Here is a 22,297-nt window from a genome sequence, read left to right on the forward strand (position 1 = left end):
ATTTTGCTTAATTTATGAAAAAAAAATCTTACTCTATTTCTCTCTTTTCACATTGAGTGTGCAGCAAAATAATGTTGATGTTCTTTACACTCACTTGTGAGCATGAGAGATATGAAGATTTATATCTCTGCTCTGAATAATATCAAAGCAATGGACTGTCTCCTCTACTCAAGCCTTCACAGCCAAATCCCAACCACCTAAAAGCATCCCACAATCCAGTAAGGGAGAAAAACAAGTTAAAGCTACTGCCTCCTAGACATATTATAATGCTCTGGTAGCTACAGCAGGCTGTTGCTGAGCCTTCATACTTCTCCAGCTGAAGAAGAATTGTCTTGCTTCTGAACATCATTCTTTCCAATCTTACCCAGCACTCTCATGCATTTCCAAGACATTACAGTGGACCCTCGACTTACAGACGGCTTGACTTACGGACTTTTCGAGTTACAGACTTCTCTGGCCGCAAAATTTAGATTCGACTTGCAGCCGGAGAATCGACTTACAGACCAGAAAAAAACCAAAATGGAACAAAAATAGAATAAAAGCTACCAGTTATGGGATTAATCGGTTTTAAATGCATTGTAGGTCAATGGATATTCGACCTACAGACTTTTCGACTTGCAGCCACCGTTCCAATACGGATTAATTCTGTAAGTAGAGGGTCCACTGTATTCCTGTTGGAGTTACGTATTTCAACCTTGTATCCTGTCTCTAATAGATATGTCTGGGAGGGATCTTTCTGAGCTGGGTGGTTATCAGCAGTAACCAACTATTCCTTTCCTACCTCTTATTTTGAATAGAGCCACACAATTCTGCTTAAGAATTTTGTTTTCCTTTTCTGTTTGTCTTCTGGCAGTTATGGAGTTAGAGTGCTATTAAAATATAGTCTGAAGCAGCCTGCTGGAAGCAGGCTGTGCATATGTTGAGGCCTGTTGCTAAAAGTTTATAAGCACTCAGTTTCGTACAATATGCTGCTTTTTGATCTATTCAGAACTGTAAGTAAATGGGACTTTTTATTCTTTTTCTTACCAATGTCACAGAGTGAGTTATTGAGACTGTAAGTGCCAGTTGATGAATCAGTCAGGGGTAGTCGGCTCTGGGGAGGCTCAAAGCTGATTCTGCTCTGTAAGTCTGCACTTCTGCTGTGCAGCTAGAGGAGTTTAGCCAAAATTCATAACTCTGCAATAATTCCACCATCTCCAGATTCAGCAGTTCAGGGTCTGCTTCCCACCATTGTGTCTGAGGCATCTGTTCCCTCACCAAACAAGCTGGTTAGGGGCCAACATTTTTTTAATGCAATCCAGATTCTTATTTCATACAGAGTCCTGTGTACTGTATATATACTGTGTGTGTGTGTGTGCACGTGTGTGCGCGCACACTCACATACACACAAGAAAGTGTTAAATACGAGGGGGAAAGCAATATATATATAGTTCTTCTCCACCCCTATTCAACACTTTCTTCTTTCAAAGAAGATCTCCTTATCAAAGATACCAGACACATGATGGGGAGTGTGGCACAATGCAATGCTGTTTTTATTTGGTAACAGTATGATTAAGAATACTGTACAATATGCATAAAATTAAATGCAGTTCTAATAACTGAAAATACAGGTTGTGAATCTCGTTATGTTTCAGAAAGTACATGTGGTTCGAATCAAGCTGCACGCTTTTCTGATCTAGCACAGATAGAGAGGTCCTTGGGGCGTGCTGGCTTATTAAAATGTACCAGTGAGTATGTACTTATTACCAGTTGAGACAGAACAGAAATTTCCCTTACAGTGTTTTGACAGGAAAGAAGATTCTTTCATTTAGAGGAAAGATGCTAAATAAGATGGAAGGGTGGCCAGGAGGGCTCATATATTCAGCATGATGGTTAAATTGAATTTCCTGTGAAATAATGGGATGAAGCAAACTGTCCTAAGATGGTTTCATGGGTAATTCCAGACAGGATACCATGGCATGTAACTGGCAGGTTATGTAAAGTAATCTTGATCTCCAAAACATCATAAGAAGTCATGACACAATAGGATCATTGTACTAAAAGGAAATGCAAGGAGAAAAAACTGTGTGTGGGGCGGGTGGGGAAGGACAATCAAAAATCCACCCTATCTCCCTTGGCAAATTTGCTTCACAGTCATAAACCCAAGTATTTCACTGCATTTGTTTCTCATATACATGTTTGCTGCTACAGAAATTAACAATAATTCCTGCAGTTAACTTGGAGAGGGGATAAGGCATATCTTTTGTGGAATTAGCAATGGCATCATTGGAGTCTAGAATACGTAGACAAGAGTGAATTAATTATATGTGAAAGAGGAAGTTCTCATCATTGAGAGCTCTTCTTTTTCATGCAGGGCACAGCATTTTGTACAGGATACAGTTCACAGCAAGAGTGACAGGATGGGTTTTCAGCTGGCGCACATGTTGCCAAAGTGCCAATAGTGATTTACACGGGATAAGGCCACATGGTTCCTATTTCCAGCAGCCTGCAAAGTGTGACAATTGATATAAATTACTGTACTGTTATGTTATGTCCCAATATTGCCTTCTTTGCACGTTCCAGCCTTCTGCGGAGAATCAGTGGGAATCTGAGATGCAGTCAAACATGCAAGCATGTTGGCAAAGGCTGGTTTAATCAGTTAGCTTTCTCCACATGTCTTTCTATAAGTTAGACAAATAAGTTGTGTTACCCATTTCTCACTGAAGAGGTGAACGTCATGTCATCCAATTGTTGCTTAATATTCTTCTTCAAAACAAATTCCTTACCAGTTCTTCATTCATCATAGTGTGCTTGCATAGGAACAGGGGGTGTCCTGAATCGCAATAGTGCTTATAAAGAAGAACATATGCCTGAAATTCCAATATTATAAAAATACAGACATGCAGAAAGGACTAAACTCTTACACATAATATTAGATCTGATTACACACATCCCTGCCTTCAGTTGGCTTAAATTCAGAAATGTAGTTTACCTGAGATTTCTTCATTAGTAATTATAAGAATATAATACTTAAATATTATTCTCTCTTCAATTGATTAGCATTAATCATATTCATATTCAATAAAGCCGTCAATAGAGACATTTGAATATCAAATCTAGTTATTTCCCTAATTTCTTGAAATACTTATGTCCATTCTTTCCTCCTTATATCACATAACCACTAGATGTGAAAATACATCCCTTTTCCTTTTTTTTTACACCTTCAACACATAGAAGACAAATTCTTATTCAATGTATTTAATATATAACTTGCATTAAATATCATCTCCAAGTTACTGGAGCTGCCCAGAGTAGACTTTGGTCTAGATGGGCGGGATATAATTAATTATAATTATAATAATTATAATTATAATTATACTACTACTACTACTACTACTACTACTACTAATAATAATAATAATAATAATAATAATAATAATAATAATAATACTAATACTAATACTAATACTAATACTAATACTAATACTAATAATAATAATAATAATAATAATAATAATAATAATAATAATAATAATAATAATAATAATAATAATAATAATAATAATAATAATAATAATAATAATAATAATAATAATAATAATACTTCGTAACAATTTTCCCTGACCCTTATGGGCATATTCTTCATAATTCTTTTACTCCACATTCTACTCTAGTCATTCCCTATTGTTTCATTGGCCAAATCTTCTTGTAATAATGTTTATATTTCACTTACTAATCCCTTTCTTTTTTCTCTTACTTCTGAATTCCCACAGCCCTGGAACGAATCAATAACAGTTTTAATACTGAAACCCAGGAAAAACCCAACAAATATGGAAGTGTATAGGCCTATAAAACTGATGAATCAAGGCACCAAGATATTCATGACAATCTTGACAAATAGACTAAATAGTTTTATTGGTGAATATATAGAAAAATACCAAAATATATAGAGAAAGAAAAGGGAAACAGGTGTCAGATTTAATGAGAAGGGTACTCAACTTAATGTATGCAGCAAAAAAAAAAAAAAATCATTCTAAAGCAGGAGTACTATCAGATGTATTTAAAGCATTTGATTTGGTGAAATGGGATACATAAAAGCTTTTGATTAAACATACCGGGTTTGGCAATCAATTTGGGAAGACAATTCAACAATTATATTCTCAGAATACATCTATCTATCTATCTATCTATCTATCTATCTATCTATCTATCTATCTATCTATCTATCTATCTATCTATCTATCTATCTATAGTAAATGATGGAATAACAGAGACAATCTCCTTAGGCTGAGGAGCAACACAAGGGTGCCCCCTACCTTCAGTACTATTTATAACAATAATAGAATTATTAGCACAGGTAATTAGAAATGACAAACAAATTAAAGGAGTAGTGTGTGAAGAAAATAATAAAATCAGCTTTATTGTTGATGACACATTATTAATAATTAAGAATCCAAAAGATACAATAGAAAGAATCAAAGAGCATTTGAAAGCATTTGAGGAAATAACAGGACTAAAAGTAAACTGGGAAAAGTCAGAATGCTTACTGTTAAACCATTCTGAAGAGGAAAAGAAGGAAACGAGAATGAAATTCAAAGGAAAATCAGAAAGTATAATTAAATATTTGGGAATTAATATCACATAGAATTTATAAGGCATAATCAAAAGTAATTTGGATAGGTTGAAGAAAGAGATAAGTGAACAGGTAAAAGAATATAAAAATTAAATATTTCCTGTTTTAGCAAAGCAGTGTTATGCAAAATAAAAATTATTCCTAAATTAAATTTTATATTTTGGATGCTCCTAATAAAGAGAACTGAAAAAAAGCTGAAAGAATGGCAGAATATAATAAACAGTTATTGTAATGGAAATAAACGAGCAAGGATTAACAAGAGGTTTTGATATATATCACAAAAAGAAAGAGGTCTCAGTACATCAAATATTTAGTTATTTTGTTGTTGTTGTTTAGTCATTTAGTCATGTCCGACTCTTCATAACCCCATGGACCACAGCACGCCAGGCCCTCCTGTCTTCCACTGCCTCCCGAGTTGGGTCAAATTCATGTTGGCAGCTTTGGTGACACTGTCCAACCATCTTATCCTCTGTCGTCCCCTTCTCCTCTTGGCTTCACACTTTCCCAACATCAGGGTCTTTTCCTGGGAGTCTTCTCTTCTCATGAGATGGCCAAAGTATTGGAGCCTCAGCTTCAGGATCTGTCCTCCCAGTGAGCACTCAGGGTTGATTTCCTTCAGAATGGATAGGTTTGTTCTCCTTGCAGTCCAGGGGACTCTCAAGAGCCTCCTCCAGCACCACAATTCAAAAGCATCAGTTCTTCGGCGGTCAGCTTTCTTTATGGTCCAGCTCTCACTTCCATACATAAAACCATAGCTTTGACTATACAGACTTTTGTTAGCAAGGTGATGTCTCTGCTTTTTAATATGCTGTCTAGATTTGTCATTGCTTTCCTCCCAAGAAGCAGATGTCTTTTAATTTCGTGGCTGCTGTCACCATCTGCAGTGATCATGGAGCCCAAGAAGGTAAAATCTGTCACTACCTCCATCTCTTCCCCTTCGTGATGGGCCATGATCTTAGTTTTTTTGATGTTGAGCTTCAGACTTTTGCACTCTCCTCTTTCACCCTCATTAAGAGGTTCTTTAATTCCTCCTCACTTTCTGCCATCAGAGTGGGATCATCTGCATATCTGAGGTTGTTGATATTTCTTCCGGCAATCTGAAATCCGGCTTGGGATTCCTCTAGTCCAGCTTTTCGCATGATGTATTCTGTATATAAGTTAAATAAGGAGGGAGACAACATACAGCCTTGTCGTACTTCTTTCCCAATTCTGAACCAATCAATTGTTCCATATCGTAGCTGTTGCATCCTGTCCCATGTATAGGTTTCTCAGGAGTTAGATAAGGTGGTCAGGCACTCCCATTTCTTTAAGGACTTCCCATAGTTTGCTGTGGTCCACACAGTCAAAAAGGTTTCTGCATAGTCAATGAAGCAGAAGTAGAAGTTTTTCTGGAACTCTCTGGCTTTTTCCATAATCCAGCGCATGTTAGCAATTTGGTCTCTAGTTCCTCTGCCCCTTCAAAATCCAGCTTGTACTTCTGGGAGTTCTCGGTCCACATACTGCAGAAGCCTATCCTGGAGGATTTTGAAAATAACTTTGCTAGCGTGTGAAATGAGTGTAATTGTACTCTAGCTGGAGCATTCTTTGGCACTGCCCTTCTTTGGAATTGGGATGTAGACTGATCTTTTCCAGTCCTCTGGCCACTGTTGAGTGTTGTATTATACACCAAATCAACTTAGGCATATCCCAGACATTATAAAAGATAATAAAAAAGTAATATGGAATCATCTTCTAGAAGATTTTCCTACATCAGGAGAAGAAAAAGGGAGTCATCTGATGCTTGTTTGCATCTTTCTCAAATCTTTCTGGGTTTGTATAAGGGGTGGGGGGTGACAAACAGGGGAGCTATGGTAGAGGTAAACAGCAGTCTCAGATTCATGTCAATGTAAGGTTGGAGGGTTTAAAATTGATATCTCAAAAGGGAACCAGCATATTTGAATGAGGGGAATCCATTCCATGCTACTCCATCTAAAATACTTGCCCCATTGTCAAGCTGGAGCTGAAACCGACCTATTAAAGCTTAAATTTTCAAAAGCCCACAAAATCTGATGTTCTGGGTGATCTTTTGCAAGACAGTGATGTCTTCTGTCTCAGCTTTAATAACAGAATAGTTAAACATGAGTCATTTTTGGAACCACTTGCATACCTGAGTGGTCTAGTCTGTAAAATCACATTATAATTTAGCTTAAGAAAGGACTACAGGAAACAGACTTTAAAATTATGGCTCTAGAGGAATGTCGGAAGCAGTGTGTGCGGCCTTCCACTACAAGTACACCCACACTAGGAAGGTAATTTAGCAATCTAACAGTTGTACTTGGGGAGATGAGACCATAATCAGCTATTAAGAGATCTCAAGAAAGCAGCAAAGGAATTCCAATGTGCTTTTGTGTGTACCGTGTCTCGCCCCACTTCCTTGTAGCATGATGTACACCGAGTTCCCCCACAACATAATAAGCAGCCACTGTTCCTGTTTCACAGCATGCACAGTTTGTGGGAGCTACCAGGCTTCATACCAAGTGTATAAAGCCTGCCAGGTGTTCAGAGGGTGTTTCTGCAGCCCTGGAAAAACAGCCAAAAATGGACATTGATCAGTCCTCCTGGCAGGATGCACCTGGACAGAAAAACATATGTTCAGAAGATCCCATGTTAAATCTCTACCATCTTCAGTTAAAAAGAACAGGGAGCAACAGGTGGGAGAGGTCTTCAGACATTCCAGAGGAGCTTTCCCTGACCTGGGAGCTCCCAAAATGTACAGGACTACAACTCCCATCAGCCCCAATCATTGGCTAAACTGGTACTAATATCTCGAAATACCAGGGAAAGGAAGGCTGCACTAGAGTAAGTCAGTTGTGCCATCAAGTGGGACTGTGGAAAAAGTGGAATTTTTCCCTTGATTTGAATCTGGGAAGGGTGGTACCATAGCCATACAGTGAATGTGCATTTGATCTAAATATGTTAAGCTTTTCACTATTAGTCGCTTCCTCTCTCTGAATGTCATATACTATATGAACACTTTTAATATACAGCATATATCTTATATGATTGTGGGCACAGATGAATAATATCCATATGACCAGGCTGCACACTTCAACTATAATATTTCCTTCCTTGAGGCCCTTGTTAGTTTTCTAGAAGGTTGAGCATCGCAGGATTGAGATGGATTTGAAATGGGTCTGTGCTGACATGTAATATTTCTTTGTTTCTTTGTCCAGACATCTGAGCCTGCCCTTCTCCTGGTGATGGGACTGGAGTCACTGATATTCACTTGTAGGTATCTCCAACGTGTTTCTCTCCATCAGAAGAAGACTGAAATCACTTTGGACATAATTCCTTTATATGCCAATGTTGGTTTCCTTGGAATGGAACAATCTTGACAGAGGGGGAAAAAAAACTCTTTAGGTTCTTTCTGTGTTATCGTAATGTTCTACTTTTATCAGAGTATGTGTACGGCTGAATTGCCATCATATATAAGAGTTTGATCTTGTGTGTACAGAAAAGAAACATTTCTTTCAATATAGATTTCTTCAGACAAGACTTGCAACTACCCTCAAAACTAATGCCTTCTACAGAGGAGCTTGGCAAGGTTGTTTCCGTATGTAATCTCCATGATATCATTCACACTCTGTGATGGATTTGCTCAGATATCTGATTGTGGGTCACTGGTCCAATCAGTGTGGATGCCCTTGGGACCACATAATCATGCATGTCTAAAGGGACAGCACTACACTTCCCATTTCCTTTGCCAGTTCAAACATAAATCTGATGAGGAAGTGTTCCAACCTGTAGTATGTATATGTTTCAATTATAATTTGTGCATATCTAGAAAAAAGATCCATTCAGTGTGGGTTGATGCCAGCTGTTCTACAATGTGGAACTATTTTTTGTGGGAAAAGCTTATTTGCCATCTCAAACATTGCTGAAGGGGTAGGCAGAAACCCACACAGAGAAATTAATAAATAAAATACCAACCCAAGAATTTAGAGAGACCTGCCTTTTTCATATGATTTAGTAGTACATATTTAGACTTGATGTGAGTAACCATTGATATGCTAATTTTACTTGCCTTAGAGATCAAGGAACTGCTTTTTTTAAAAAAACATTGCTAGTTGTATGTTCTGTGCTTTTTTAAAAATTCAGTTTTTTACACTGAGGTAACCTAAATGGGGGCAACTAAGCATTATACACAGACCTTTGCAGCCTAGCATCTCCTTGTTGGAAGAATGTGGAGTTAATTACATATCGGGTGTGTTCAGACATTACAGGAAACCCCCCCCAAAAAATCTGTCTTATTGTAAATAAACCAGCATGTTCCTGCATTTGTCCCACCATTTTCCCTTAAAGAGAGAGCAGCTAGACTCACCTTAAACTACCTATCATGGCTTCTTCATTCTGACATCCAAGCCCCAACCTTCTGCCTTGTCTCTTTTCTGATAAGCCATATACGTACATAAGCCACTGAAAAACCAGAGTTTATTTACCCTGTGGTAGAAATGCTGAAGAACCAGGCCAGGGTCCCTCTAGAATTCTAGACTATTTTGACATATTAAAAAGTCCATTACTTTGTGGCCACTCAAAAACCATCATCTCTCTCTCTCTCTCTCTCTCTCTCTCTCTCTCTCTCTCTCTCTCTGTGTGTGTGTGTGTGTGTGTGTATTCCTCCCAGTTTTCCACATTGCCAGTTGAAAATTATGTGCAAATGGTAGAAAGGAGAAATGTCTCTTAGGCAACTATGCAACTTTGTATTTCTTTCTGAATCCTGTGAAGAAGATCAATTAATGGCCAGAATAATATGGGGACAATGGAAAAGGAATTTTGGCTTGCCATTAATGAAGTCAGGATGCTCTCCCTGTCAGCAATATGTCTTCTAGAGCAGTGGCCCCCAACCTGGGGCCTCCAGATGTTCTTGGACTACAACTCCCAGAAGCCTTCAACACCACCTCTGCTGGCCAGGATTTCTGGGAGTTGAAGTCCAAGAACATCTGGAGGCCCAAGATCAGGGACCACTGTTCTAGAGTGCCTGATCTTGCATCAGGATAAAACCCGAATGGCAACAGTCAGAAACTACAGAAGAGCAAAATAATACAAAACAAAATGGAGCATTGCCAGTTACTTCTTAGAGAATTAGATAAATCATGAGTTTCAGGTTGGTGACTTCACTCAAGAAGAAAAATCTTTTACAAATGCAATTATCATACTGCAACAAATAATCCTTTTGGAATAATCCACACCAAACAATTCTGGAAAGATCAATATTAATGGATCATAATTAGAGATGGGGATGGATCTTTTCCCCCGATGAAAATAGTCAATTCGTTGAATATTCATTGATCCATATTTGTCAAATTTTAAGTCCTGACGAGTACAGCTCAACGGATATCTTCCATTTTTATTCATCCTTCATAATTTAAAAAAACGCATTCCGCCTACCAGCCACCGATCAGCTGATCAGCAGGCTGATAGGCAGCCACTCACCCCCACAGTCTACCCCATTCCTTTCCATACTTTAGCTCCCCCTGCCAACACCCCTTTACCATAATGGTCGCTGCCACAGCCGAGGTCTCCATCAGGCCTCTGCAGACACAGCATGTAAAAATGGAAACTGGCTGCCCTTTGCAAAGATGGTGGCTGCGGCTTCATTTAGGGTAGGGAAACTGCAACTGCCATTTTTGCAAAGGCCAGCCTGGATTCCCTCAGCCTGCCTTAAAGGAATCCAGGCTGCCCCTTGCAAAGATGGCAGCTATGGATTCCCTACCCTAAATGAAGCCACAGCCACCATATTTGCAAAGGGCAGCCACTTTCCCTTTTTACACACCGTGGCTGTGGAGACCTGATGGAGATATCGCCAGCGGTGGCAATGATTATGTTAAGGGGGTGTTGGCAGTGGGTGTGTGGAGGGGGCAGCAGCAGTGCAGCAGTGGGGGTGGCGGTGACACCAAGGGTAGGGCGGGGGTATGTTTTTTAATAACCCCCCATGAATTGATGAATAACTTCATTATTTGTCACTTCGTGGGCAGCTTCATGCTTCGTTAGTCGTCAACTTCTGACAACTCACAAAGTGGGACGACTCATCTGAATGGTGAGTCATCCCCACCTGTAATCATAGCGATTCATAAAATATAAGATTGACTCTCCTAAGGAAGAACATAAATCATACCTGCAGAATATTCCATAAAAAGGCAACTACACCATATAAATATCATTGCATGAGTTACACAAGGAAGGATATGCCAACATTTAAAATTGCATCACAATTCTTGATAATAGATCAGAAGTGTGTGTACATAAATATAGATTTGTATGGCATTATCTCACCAAATTCATCCAGTTGTATCTCATCTACAAGTTGCTCCATTCTTAAAAAAATATATACATATAACATTTAGTCATATACTTTCAATTTGTTCTTGAGAGAACACTCATCCTTCCAAGGAGATTGCCCAGCCAAATTCTGCAGCTGAGCTCAGCCTGGACATTTAGCAGGACCACCCAAGGTGAAATGGCCATGGCTGAGACATCAGACTAAGATGCATCCCTCCTCTTCAAGGTAACCATTGCATCAGTAGAAGTGAATGGACTGTTCTAATGAAGATGGGGTCAACAGCTATTGGACAGCAGCGATAGCTGAAGGTGATACTGGCAGAAGAGGCAATGATGTCAGTGAACTAAAGTGGCCTGAAATAAGATATTTTCAGTCTGACAATTACAAAGTGTTCCACTCTGAAAAGGAGAACCCCATAAGAAATGCAGGGGGTCTGATACTGAGGCAAGATGTAGCACTGACAGTTAGGGGATACAATACCAAGTCTGACAAAATAATATCCATCAGACTCCATGCAAAACCTACCAAAATAACCATCATTGAAGTCTATGCTTCAGCTAAGACTATGTATTGGAAGCAGGAGATGGAGAATCTGTATTCTCTTTGCCAAAACAAAACCAGAAGCATATCGTGGTACTTATTATGGACTTTTAATATTCAACATTAAAGTAAAGCTGAAAAAGAACACTAAAAGAATCACAGTGCAAATATATATTTTAAACAACATTCCTGATGAATTTGAAGACCACATACGGAACAGATTGAAATTAGAGATCTTATTAGGTAGGAATGTAAAAATAATTCCTATAGTAAAAATAAAAGAAAACCTAGATGGATAACAGAAGAAATGCTTAAAATTGTAAAGGACAGGTGAGAAGCAAAAGTAAATGGTGACAGAAATAGTGTCAGAACCCTCAATGCAGTTTTTCAGTGACTGTCATGTAGAGACTAACAGAACTATGGCATTAACCAGTGCATAGAAGAGCAGAACAAAAGAAGAAAAATAAGAGAGTTCTTCCAGAAGATCCAAGAAATCAAAGGGAATTTTAAGCATAGATTAGGAATGCTGAAAGAACAACAGGAAGGCACATTATTTGACCAAGAGAAAATATGGAGAAGTTGGGAACTGTATACTGAAGACCTATACAGGAAGACACTCTCTTTGGAAGAGGAATTCTATTATGAAGAATCTGCTATTCTAGAAAGTGAAGTGAAAGCTGCTCTGAAAGTGGTAGGAATAAATAAATCACCATGGGTAGATGGGATGCTGACAGAACTATTTCAAGCCACAAAGACTGCATTTGTCAAAATCCTAACAAGAATATGCCAACAAATATGGCAAACAAAATAATGGTTCTCAGACTGAATATTTTCAATATACATTCCAATCCCCAAGAAAGGAGAAGTCACAACATGAAGTAACTATAGGACCACTGCTTTAATTTCCCATGCAAGGAAAGTGATGCTCAAGGAGTTGTTGCAACAAAGGCTTTTACCTTATATGGAGTGAGAAATGCCTCATATTCAAGCTGGATTCTCAGAAAGAAGAGGCACTTTAGATCATATTGCAAATATTTGCTGGCTATTAAAGTGCACCAAAGAATTGCAGAAAAAGATCACTATAATTTCTAGGCTATAGCAAAGCTTTTGCATATGTCATGAGAAACTATGGGTTCTTCTGAAAGAAATGGGTGGATCTCAGCTCTTGATTGTCCTGATATGTAACCTGTACTGTGAACAAGCACAGAATACAGAGAAACAGAATGGTTTCCTATAGGCCAGGGGTCTCCAAACTACGGCTCACAGGCCATATCCAGCCTGCCTTGCCATTTTATCCAGCCTGTTCTTTTAATGGATGTGTGTGTGCAGGGTGGGTGGGTGGGTGGTCAAGCATGGGGAATGCATGTATGTGTGTGTGCATATGCGCATGCACGTTCCTGTTCCTTTGGCCCTCTAAGATGTTGAAAGTATCCAGTATGGCCTCAAGGTCAAATATTTGGAGACTCCTGCTATAAGCAAAGGTGTCAGACAAGGGTGCATTTTATCCCATTATCTGTTCGGTCTGTACGCAGAAGATATATGGAAAGCTAGACTAGATTCATATTAAGGAAGAATGAAAATTTATGAAAGAAACTTCAATAATTTAAGTTGTGCAGATGACATCATCTTACTGGCAGGAAGCAGCAATGACTTGAAATGACTTTTAGTGGAAGTGAAAGAAGTGCCCAACCAAGACTGCAGTTGAACATTAAGAAGACAAAAATCATGACTGTAGAAGGACTACACAATTTTAATGTTGATAATGAAATAATTGAAAGATTTTGTATACGCTGGTCCAATCATCACTCCAAATGAAGACTGCAATCAAGAAATTGGAACACTGTAACTTGGAAGGAATTAATAAAGATAATCAAGTGTAAATATTAGGGATGGGTACAAATTAGAATTGTCAAATTAATTAAAAAACCCACTAATTCATTGATACAGTATATATAGTCATATGAGGCCATGCTCCTGATTTTCAGCAATGTTTAATTTTTTGGGCTACAAAATGCCCCCCCCCCGGCACCCAGAGCCACTAGAATCACATAGAAATTTTCCCTGACTCTTCTCTACAATCCTTCCAAGTTTGGTGAAGATTGTGTTTTCCCCAAGCCAGCTATTAAAGGACATTTTTTTCTGATTAGTGCCCATCTCTAATAAATATGTGTTACTGTTTTGCAGAGAATTCCAGAAAATACAAGGTAGAAGTCTTCGTTATGGTAAATATTTGCCTTATCTTGGAAGGGTGACAAATACAAATTCCTTTATTAATGTTAACAAAACTTCTAATTTTTTTGATTCTTTTTATTTTGAGAACCGTACCCTATGATTTTTAAAAGAATCACCAAGATATGGAGAATCTTTTCCTTAGTCAAGTGAATAGTCCCATTACAATACCCCCTTTTAAAGTTTTGCAAAGACATAAAAGGAGATTGCTGATGCTTACTGTCCTTATTATCCACCTCTAGATGCTCATATGTAAAGAGCAACCTGGAGACAAACTGGGTTTACAAAAGTAAACTGGAAATCTTCCAAACCTCAATATTCCCAGTCATGTGGATACAGATGATATACCACGCCAGCACAATCAACATGAGGGAGGATGTTCAGTGTTGAACAATTTTCCTTCCTCCCTGGCTTGCTCTTTCCTCAGTGCTGCATTTCTCTCCTTCCCTGTCTCCTCACGCCCTTCATTTTTCAGCCCACAGACTACTTTGTCTTTGCTCCATTTCCCTCAGTTGCCTTTTTCCCCCCCAGTGGCCTTCTAAGCATGACTGTCACTTTCCTCCACACAGTTATCACATGGAAAATAAACACGATGATTTTTTCCCCTAAGACCACCCCATTTATTTCTTCTTCCAACAGATGTTTTGCTACCTGTGATGAAGCAGTACATTCATGCCCACAAATCAAAGTACACAGCACTCAAGGCTTGCCTATTTCTTTTGGCACTTGGGACAGGAAATTCAACAAGCATCTCTTCCTTTTCCTGGCTGTGAAAATTAATAATAGCATAATAATAACACATTAAATAATGTGCCTTTTCATGACGTATCAGATCAGTTGCCTAAGCAGTCACCTCTTTCTAACAATTGTGGGTGTCTTGCTAGAATCCTTTTCCATTCTCTCCTCCCTCCCTTCTTCCTTAGCTAGCCTCTGCAATTAGCTGTTTCAAAGCATGTTTTGTACTCCTGCCCAACATCCAACCTTCAGCCATTTTGTTTCTGGACTCCTTGCCCAGAATCCTGTTTGATGCTGGCACAGCCTAAAGGCCTGCAGAGGCAGTAATGTAGGATTTCCCACTTGTGCAAACAGAGGTTCCTGTTACAAAGACACAACTTACGCCTCCACAAGGAGGTCCTGAATATCTCCTTGTGTGATCTCTGTAAAACTGAAATGAGACCAGGTTGCACAAATGGTTTGACTGGATCCTAGACCTGGATTCTGGAGCTGTTTTACTCCCTACCTCCTTTTCCCAGTCATCAGCCTGCCACATAAAACTACACATACCCCTATGGCCTATGAGACCTTTCATAAATTACCAGATAGACAGCAGTATCTTCTCTCTAACAAGCTGAACCAGAAATGCTGTGACCTCTTTGTTCTCTGGGCTACTGGAATTGCACTTACACAAATATTTAGTATTAGAGAGTGATTTTGGTACAACAAAACTTAATGTTGAAAACATGGAGTGAAAGTGCTTAGTAAACTGTCAAATGTATATGCAGGTATTCAAATTTGTGTGTGTGAATGAGTGTGTACAGGCACATTCCCCCCCCCCATCACAGAGCTGAAAAACTGAAAAAGGAAAGTGGACAAGGATAAGAATCATTCAAGCTAAATGATAAATACGTTTTTCACCTAAATCAAAAATAGAAACCAATGCCTGCAATTTGTAATCTTTTTTTAAGTTTTTTTGTGAAGTCAGTTTTAGTAAAACTGAAGAAATGATTTGTAGGATCCAGACTGTGCATATCTTGCACATACATAAATCAAGTCACCCCCCACATTGTCCATAATTGAATTTAATGCTTGGAATGCTACTAGGCTGTAGAGTAACTGATATGCTTTTTGGACTAAAGAACACCCAGGCTCAGATATTTATTGAAAATGGTTTTATAGATAAAGAATTTGCCCACAATAATATATTAAAATATAGATTGTTAAAAAAAACCTCTGACTTAACTTTGCTCCTATTTTTTGTTTTCGTTATTTGAAATTGGACAGGCTGTATAGTTTTAAACCTGAAGAGTTTAACCTCCATTCCATTATGTCAGGTATACATGTGCATTAAAATCAAATGAAAGTTCTGTTTGTTTGTTTTCTGTGGTTCATTATATGCAATTTTTACTGGTTATAATTAGTTCCTTTTATAAGACATACAGGAAGCTGAGTGCCTGTCAGTTTGGAAGGAAAATGGGACACTTTCAAAAAGTAAGCTACTGGTAGGCAGAAATACATACATCTATAAATTACAAGAATAGGTAAAGAAATACCTCAGTGCACTTTGAAAACCCAAAAATATTGAAGTCTAAAATCTCTTATTTTCTCCATTAGTAATAATAAACTGTATAGAGGAGCCGATGATTATAGAAAGAATTTATACACGTTTAACACTCCATTAGGATTAGTGACTGAAATAGATAATTTTCCTGCCAATATGAAAATTTATGCAGAATTATTTAAAGAAAAAAAGTGATTAGATTAAAAGACTGGTTGTATAAAATGAGATTGAAAGATCAAATGAAACAAATCCTTCAAAATAAGAATATACCATGGTTGAATTATATGAAATTAGAAAGATGGACTAATGAATGGGTAAAGAAGTATAATAAAGGTAGAGCATATACGAAGTATGAACAATTTCTATTATCATATGAAGATATTCAGATGACCAATTCAGTAAAGGGTGCAGTGAGTAAAATTTATAGATTCCTGCTTGATCTAGAAGAAGAGACTGAGAAAGAAGGATTGAAGTTAGTGTGGAAACAAGACATAGGAAAAAGAATAAATGATGAAGAATGGAGGAAGATGTGAAAAATGAGGGTTTTACAATTTATGTCAGTGAGAATAAAGGATTTTTTTGAAATTGGGTTTAAAATGGTATTTGACACTGACAAAATTGAATAAAATTAATGCTAGTTATGTGAATGTCTGTTGGAAATGTGAGAAGGAAATTGGTACATACTTTCATATGTGGTGGGAATGCGAAAAAGTACAAAGATTTGGAAACTAGTCTTTAAAGAACTAAATGAAATATGTAAAAAAGATTTAATCCTGAGGTAGCTCTGTTATCAATATTTCAGAATGTGGAATATGATAAGATGACTAGAGAATTGATTACCAATTTATTAACAGCAGCCAGATTAATAATAGCTAGGAATTGGAAATCAAAGTTAATTTGTAACTTAACGGTTAAGAAAGGTGAGGTGAAAAAGAATAATTTATGTGATATATGGGGCAGATTTCTTGAATATGTGCTGACAAGAGAAAAAGGGAAAGCTCCAAATCAAGAATCAATGTAGTTCTGGAGAAGAGGACATTAAAGGAAGAATAATAATAAAGATAGACGAAGAAGAGGATTACTGCAAGAGGTCCCGACTATGGTGGTGGGGAACACAGTTGATTTGTATTTTGGTTTATGTATTTTATGTTTATGTTGTAGTTTAAGAAAAAAATACAAAATCCAAAAAATATATATGTTTTATTACAGTCATTGACCAGCAAAAAATAAAAAAATAAAAAAATAAAATTAAAAAGAAAGAAAAAAAGAGAGCTGATGATTAGAGAATGGAGATTGACCCACATAACCACTAAGAGCTATGGAATACCAGAAGGCCTGATTACTATTGGAGCACTTAGAGATCAATGGTACAGTTCTGAGTTGTAAAAGTTTTCTTTTTATGTTGCATGTTATCCAATTGAGTTTTCACATCTAGTGTACTATTGTGTTAATAATAATAATAATAATAATAATAATAATAATAATAATAATAATAATAATAATAATAATAATAATAATAATTTATTATCATTGTAAGTATATACACAGTATACCCATACAGAACAGAAGGAAAATCATGTAGGTATCCCCATTTCTCTGGCAGGCTCCTTGTTGTGTGTCCATTCTTACACTGTTTGCAAGACCAGTCACACAACTCAAATGTAATTGGGAGCCCTCTGGAGCAGTGGAAGACACTTACACAATTTTTCTCCCACCATGCATTTAAGCAAAAGGATACTACTCAATATATCAAACTTATTTTTAATGATTTACCTATGTGATGGCTTTGATTTTGTAAACTATGAGAACTGGTGCATACTGTAAATAAAGATGCAATTTTAGAAGATAACTGTGGAGAAAGTCATAAATTGGGGGGGGGGGGACATGGTTTGTAGACCTTTCTAGATACTCAGGTTTTTCTCAGTGCCTGGGAATGGCTGGTTAGGAGAAAGGTGGGTGTGGCATTCATCCTTATTATGTTAAATAAGTCATGCTTAATCATGTTTTATACTGATGTGGTTGAGAGGTGGAGCCACTAGGGATATTAAAAGGTGGAGCCTGAGAGAAGAAGGGGAGGAGAGCTCAGTCAGAGATAGAGAGGGGGAGAGAAAGAGATAGTTGGGAGATCTGAGGTGTGATTAGTCTGAAGAGTGAATAGTAACCTGTAAGATAATATAGAAGATTGTTATTGATGCTTGGTGAACCTGAAGAAGATACTTATGCATTATTATAGAAACATCTGTGTGGCAATTTCCCCTGAAGCCCCTATTCCCTCAGGCCTTGACGAGGTTCTTGCCCTTCTTCTTTCTTCGTGTGTACTTTTAAAGCTTTCATTTATTAGATCAGGGAAGTTAACATATGATTAATATTCAATAGGTAAATCACAGGTTGCTAATCACTTGTATTTGTATCATTTCTACTTTAACTTTAAATCTCTATTAACTCTCTGTTCCGTTCAGCGCTCTTACAGATCTCTAACTCACTCTTGGTTCACTTTTTAGTTTCACACTGTCTCTCATTACCAGGATCTCTCCTCATACTCCATACACCAGCCTTTATATTCAGCCCCCTCCCCCTTGGCTCCGCCTTCCATCCTCTCATTGGCTCCTTCTCCACTGTTCTGTTGTGATGGACAGGTGAGGGCAGGGCTGTTTGCTACAATCTGTAATCAATAAACCTGTTTTATTCAAAAGACAGTGAGGAATGGACCTTCATATTTCCAAAGTAAAGTATGTTGATGTAGTGATCAAATGGTGGCAGCATGTGAAAAGGTGTTTGGTTTGCCTTCATGTGCTCTGTGTTTGGAAGAGAAATAGGGGCCATGAGGGGCAAACATCACAGTGGGAGACAAAGTCTTGCCTGCAAAGGAATAGGAGTAGCACCTGTAGTTTGTCTTTTAGGCAAAGAATTGAAGGCTAGGTCATCATGTTCCCTGGTACTGTGCTAACTGGAAAAAGACTTCAACTGTGTGAGAGGAAGATGAAAGAAGCTGCTTGTCTTCATAAACATTCACGGAAACTCCACACTTGATTTGATAGACCATCCATAAAGGTCCAGAATGTTATGTTTAAGCTATATAAGGGGGTTCAGAAGTTATTTTATTTTAGTTATCCTTTGGAAGATTCTGTACTCATTTGCTGTCCTGTTATGTTGCACCAGGATGGATGCACTTTGTGCATACTCCTAGATTATGCTGATGCTATGCTAGTGCATAAGTACTAGGTAGTTTAGATAGGTCTTATTATCTGGTGTGTTTTCTCGGTATTGCTTCAGCCTTAGACTCTAATTGATTGTTTGCTCCAAACACTTTTGATATCTTTTTCAAACCTTTTGAACATTTGCTTTTTGCCTTTTTCACTGTCTTTAATAACATATAAAAACTTCCCCATCTAATGATCTGGACTTTTGACTAAGAGGGTTTGTGATACTTAAAACCAGGTCTTGCCTTGTCCATCTACCACGAGTTGGTAATTTTTGTGGATTTAATGCTAGTTCTACATTGCAGGGTTGCATGAGAGTCTTAAGGGATTAACCTTGTGGATTTTTTTGAACTCTAGTCAGGTCAGACTAGAATATTGGGAGGTACTGGGACCGGTCAGGCTCCATAGCTGACACCACATTTAACTCTCCTGGCCTTACCCACTCTAGAATCAGCAGGGTAGTGTAGCTCAGTGGTAAGAACAGAATCCCCTGAACCTGGTGGTCCATTACAATGACTTTAAGCAGCAGTACTTCTGAGCTACCTTCTGATCTGTACTTCAAGCTTGTTTACAACTCCATGGCAAATAATCTGTTAGCATTTCCAGGATTCTCCTAATTTCTTTCAAGACTGTAGAATAAAGCAATTTATCTGCTACTGAGTGCTGGAACATACTTGTCAGTGAGCTTCTGGCTTATTTTTCTCTGTAGAAATCACAGTGCCATATGAATGTCAGCTCAAAAGCAGAGGAGTGTTTCTATGGGGGGAACCCCACAATTATTAATGCCTTTCTTTTAACTGAATAGTTTAGTGGCTGCCTCATTCCTTCTGTTACTTGTAGAATGCAACATTATTTATTCAGGAAGAAAGATAATCAGGACTGATTGGATCTATGGTGCAATAACTGTATGTTTTGCTACTAGGATGCGCAATGGTCAAGAAAATGAAAGCCTGGGGTAGGTACACAATAGAAACGAGGTGTAATGTGAAGTATGATGAACTCCCAGCCTCTGTAGAAGTCAAACAAAAATGCTCATCAAAGCAACAGCTGGATGTATATTTCAACTGCGAGGTAATCAGAATGTCCAAAATTAATCAACATAGGCTCCATCTCATTAATCACACATATCTTGGGTTGGCACGGCTCCTTTGGTTTTTATTTATACTTTTGCATGTAAGGCGTGCTGCAGCTAGGAAGATTTTATACATTTTTGTAAAATAGCCAATATGTCGGGAGTTTGACAAATGGGCTCCCCCTCCCCAGATCCAAAAGTTTAAAAGGTGTTATTTCTAAACAACATTGACTAATATAGGAAACTGAAGCAAGATAAATCATGTCTAATATCAAATAACATGCTGTAGTCCGGGAAGGAGGAGAAGAGGAAGAGAAAGGTGACTTTTCACGACAGCTAGATGGGGTAATTTCACTTTCATGTTGTCAGGCTTCATTTGTTTGAAAAGCACTACAATACTTTGACAATCATAGATTTTAGCCCACAGTGTTTTCAATTATATAATTATATATAGGCAAGAGATAGGTCCAGGCAGAAATGCCACAGACATAGCCACTTGCTACTGCTTGAATTTGTCTCCATTGCATCTGTATGTGACACAATGGTTCCCTCAATATATCAAGCAGTTTACAGAAATGGATTTTGTTACCATCTGGAATGCTCATGGCTTATATTTAGTTTTTAAGCGATCCACCTTAACTCTGCAGCGGGGTAGACATTATTCTGTGGGCTCCCAAGTCTCACCCCCAGAAAACTTTTTAAAAAGTGTTTTAAAGTCTCCAAAAACCATCAGAATGATTGTCCAGAAAGAAAGAAAAAATCAATGGCATGGCTTCCCAGCTCCTTTTCCTGTTCAACAGCAGCATTTGTTCTTATTTAAACTCTTTCATAATTACTCATTGTTTCCTGATTTTGTTTTTCTGCAGTTTGCACTCTAATTGTCTTAACTGTATGAGAAAGTCTTCGATCGGACTATGAAAAATGTCTTCTAGAAAGTGTCTTCTTTCTGTTTGAGATGTTCTAGTATTTTCAATCACATGTCTAGATGGTTAGGCATCACAGAACTACAGAGTGGTGACATTCCCATGTGTGTATACAGTGGACCCTCTACTTAAGGAATTAATCCGTATTGGAATGGTGGCTGCAAGTCTAAAAGTCTGTAAGTCGAATCTCCATTGACCTACAATGCACTGAAAACCGATTAATCCCATAACCAGTGGTTTTTATTCTATTTTTATTCCATTTTGGGTTTTTTTCTGGTCTGTAAGTTGATTCTCTGGCTGCAAGTCGAATCTAAATTTTGCAGCCAGAGAAGTCTGTAACTCGAAAAGTCTGTAAGTCGAGCCGTCTGTAAGTTGAGGGTCCACTGTAGTGTTGACTGCAGGAAGAGTGAGTTGGTGACTCACTCAAACGAGTACAGGAAGCCTCCTTTTCACTTTGTTATGATGTACTGGTGGGCAGACTTCAGACTTGGGAGACATACTTTGCTCCTCAGTAGATGCCTTTAGTTTACCAACCCTAGCCAGGTAGAAATAATGATGGTGGTGACTGATGTTGAAATATGTACAAATAAGGAATAGGATACACTCAGCTAAGGAATTTGTATTTATATCAAAACTGAATGTACAGGGGCTTTTTTTTTGTCACCAAAATCCATTCCTGGTTCCCTGTCTTGTCAAAGTTTTCTCATTTCTGAGTACTACTTGAAGGTTGGAAAGGAATATGTTTGTTGGCGCTGGCTGGATAACTATTGTGTTGGATATCTGACTTCAGAGCCAGAGATTATGAGTTCAATTCCCCACTGTGCATCTTGAGAGAAGAGCCAGCCTATATGGTCTTGGGCAAGCTGCACATTCCCAGAATGCCCCCAGAAGAATTCTTTTTTTTTTAATGTTGTATGTTGTCTAAACTGAGTGTTTACATCGTGTACTATTGCCTAAACAAGGAAAAACATCTAAGTATCCTGCTTTCTCTGGCAGGATCCTTGTTGTATGCCAATTCTTACACTGGTTGCAAGACCGGTCACACAACTCAAATGTAATGGGGAGCCCTCTGGAGCAGTGGAAGACACCTACACAATTTTTCTCCCACCATGCATTTAAGGAAT

At 38.0% G+C, this 22,297-nt stretch overlaps 1 protein-coding gene across 1 annotated transcript in view; it reads right to left on the reverse strand.

Annotated features, from left to right (window-relative positions):
* The window catches only part of SEMA3E (semaphorin 3E), a 223,225-nt gene that overhangs the window by 109,614 nt on the left and 91,314 nt on the right, over positions 1-22,297 (reverse strand). The window lies entirely within an intron of this gene.

This window comes from Pogona vitticeps, chromosome 5, assembly GCF_051106095.1.
Source record: "Pogona vitticeps strain Pit_001003342236 chromosome 5, PviZW2.1, whole genome shotgun sequence".
NCBI lineage: Eukaryota > Metazoa > Chordata > Lepidosauria > Squamata > Agamidae > Pogona > Pogona vitticeps.